The sequence below is a fragment of the Otolemur garnettii genome, unplaced genomic scaffold (assembly GCF_000181295.1).
Source record: "Otolemur garnettii isolate 467f Iridium unplaced genomic scaffold, OtoGar3 scaffold00351, whole genome shotgun sequence".
Lineage (NCBI taxonomy): Eukaryota > Metazoa > Chordata > Mammalia > Primates > Galagidae > Otolemur > Otolemur garnettii.
In genome coordinates this window covers 222,548-225,340 of record NW_003852746.1, presented here as the reverse complement: position 1 = coordinate 225,340, position 2,793 = coordinate 222,548, and positions in this window count along the sequence as shown.

The window sequence follows — 2,793 nt, the reverse complement described above, 5'->3', positions numbered from 1 at the left end:
TGCAGCGTGTGGTCCCCTGCAGGGAGCAAACACCTCTTTGCTTGACCAATAGTAAACTCACATCTGAATGATTTTCTAGAACCATCAGGTCCAGGTCTCATGATATAGTCGGATGAGACACAATGTCTCTTGGAGGGAGGCTGCTAAGGTGGCAGAGAGCTTATATCACTGGGTGCTGGGTTCAAATACTGCCTTCAGACCAATCCTGGGGAGGCTTAGGAGCCCCTCTGTACTGAGCAAGAGTGAGATGAACACAGAGTTTGGGGATGTGAAGGCTTTACCTCGTACTGCATCTCCTGGGGTGTCTTAAGGGGAGTCCTAGGAGGTCTGTAGATCAAAAAGGGACCTGTCTCCACCATCCTCCTCCTCCTCATAGTGGAGTAGATGGGACTACGTTGGAAGAAGGGAAATACATATCACCACTCCCAAGGAAATAGATACCTAAGGGGAGGCGGCTGCACAGTCTGCTGAGGCTGGCTGGCCAGGGTCAGGCACAGGATGGGCTTCCCTGGCACACAGGAACCAGGGCCAACTCTCAAGATCTGCCCTTCACCTGGGCTGGAGGGAGGAGGAGTTGGATCCTGAGGGCAGGGAGCAATGGAGTGAGAGCCAAAGAGTCTCCCTCAGTCTCAGGGAAGGAGGAGGTTTGTCAGGCCTTTTATGAGGTGGTGACTGTGCCACATCAGTGGGGTCAGCTGCCACTCTGGGGAAGGAGAGGGCTCCTGGCATGTGACAGGCATAGCTGTTCCACCATTTGAGGCTGTGGGCAACAGTCTCAGCCCAGTCCATGAGCACAGTTAGGCTGCTTGGGAACTGGGCCCCAGGGTAGAGGATGTTAGTAGTGGCCTGTGGGGCCCAGAGAATGTGGGTGTGGAGGGAAAATGAGAAGGGATGGTTTGTGGTGGCCCCAGTGGGCAGCAGAACTTAACACTGGATCAGTCTTTCTGCCCACCAAACACAGGTCAGTCCGTAGGCATTTCACCAGCAAGGTGGGAAGGAGGTATCTCTGGGAGACCTTCATAGCTCTGTGTGTCGTCTTGTAAGTCAGGTCTCCCCAGTCTGGATTTTTGCACAGCTACTAGGGCAGCCTCACAGTGTGACCTGAGCCTGTGGTTTCTTTGCAGTGGTAGGAATGAATAATGGGGCTCCTCTTAGATTAATAATGATCTCAGGAAAATTCTGTCCTATGGGGTCATCTGCAGGTGCTCAGCAAAGGCAGTGTTCAGAGAAGCAGGTCAGCAGGGTCAAGGGGGCTGGTGGCCATGAGTGAGTGCCATCTCCTGGGAACACCAAGGTCCATGTCCTGTAATGTAACGGTAGGCTTTTTGAGTAGTGGCCCTACGGTCAAGGTGAGATGCTTGAGGTTTCCAGCTTCTGTGAGGCTGTGGTGTCCTTCGAGACCTTTTAGCCTAGGCTACTGTCTTCTGAGGTAGTGACCCTTGATTGTGAATTTTTAGGCAGCAGCCATGGGGTGGAGAGTTAGGCAGGGCTGGGCCCCCAGAGGAAACCTTTTTCTCTGGGTGTCGGGGACCCCTCTTTCCACATTAGTATCAATGACATTAGGAGGCCACTGTGACACTCTATAGGGCTCACAGCTTGGAGAAGACAGGCTTAGTTAAGGTCCCAGAGGATCCCTGGGTGACAGGTGGTCCTGCATCACAGGGCCCCTGACATGGCAGCCTGATCTCATTAGTACCAAGTGGTCCAAAAGGACCCAGAAGGCGGCAGAAAGAGCATGGCAGTGCTCTGGATAGGAGATGCTACCGCACAGTGGAAGGTGGACAGCTGCAGGGGAAGAGGCCCAACAAGGTCAATTTTCCACTGGCGGAAAGAGGATGATGCAGTGAGCAAGGGCACCTGCACACATGGAGCTTCTCAGCGGCACATATGTGAAGGTGTTCAGCCTTTGGCTGGTGCAAACACTCTAATGTGGCCATAGCTCTTATGTCCGAAGCCAGGAAGGACCAGTCTGAGGAACTGAAGCCACCATCTGAGGAATAGGTGAGCCTGGAGACTGGGAGGAATGGGGATGTCACCTGGCCCTAGGGAGTTGGGATGAGTTTGGGTGTCTGGCCCCAGACCTATGGTGTCAGGACATCAGTGGCCCTTGGCCAGGCTGAGTTTGGAAGCCAGAGCAGTGGCGACATGGATGGGGCAGCCTCACCTGCACAGCAGTTATAATAGCCTGTGTGTGGCCTGTGGAAATGCTCTGCCTGAGCCACCTGTAGGGTGACAAGGATCCACAGGGCTGTGCTTGGATCCAAGTTCCTGTAGTCACTGTTTCAGGTACACATCATCAGCCATTAGCTGAGGCCAGAATTCTGTATGATGGTGACTCATGGTGGGGTTATGATTATAGGACCCTCCCCTGACACCCAGAAACCACTGGCCCCCCTTGCATACTAGGTCCCCAGGAGATAGAGCTATGGCTCAAGTGGCAGGTGCTGTGCTCCCTGCAGTACAGGGACCCCTCTTCCCCTACTCTGGGCCCTCTAAAGTCACTAGTGGGTTAGGCAAAGGTGACCCAATGGCCACCTCCTCCATGCTGTAGCTGGGAGGATTTGAGGAACCAGGGGATCACAGCCTCCCTTCCTTTGGAAAGGCCTGTTTTGCAGGGTTGGACCTGTCCTGCAGGTGTCATTTTCTGGGGAGGCTTTGGTGACCTGGTGGAGAGTGAGCCCCAGGCTGACCGGATTCTGGGTGACCAGCGATACAGGCACAAGTCCCGTGGTGCCATCTCTACAGGGCCATAATACTCAGTGGATGGCTGCCCTCCTGACAGTGAACGGTGAA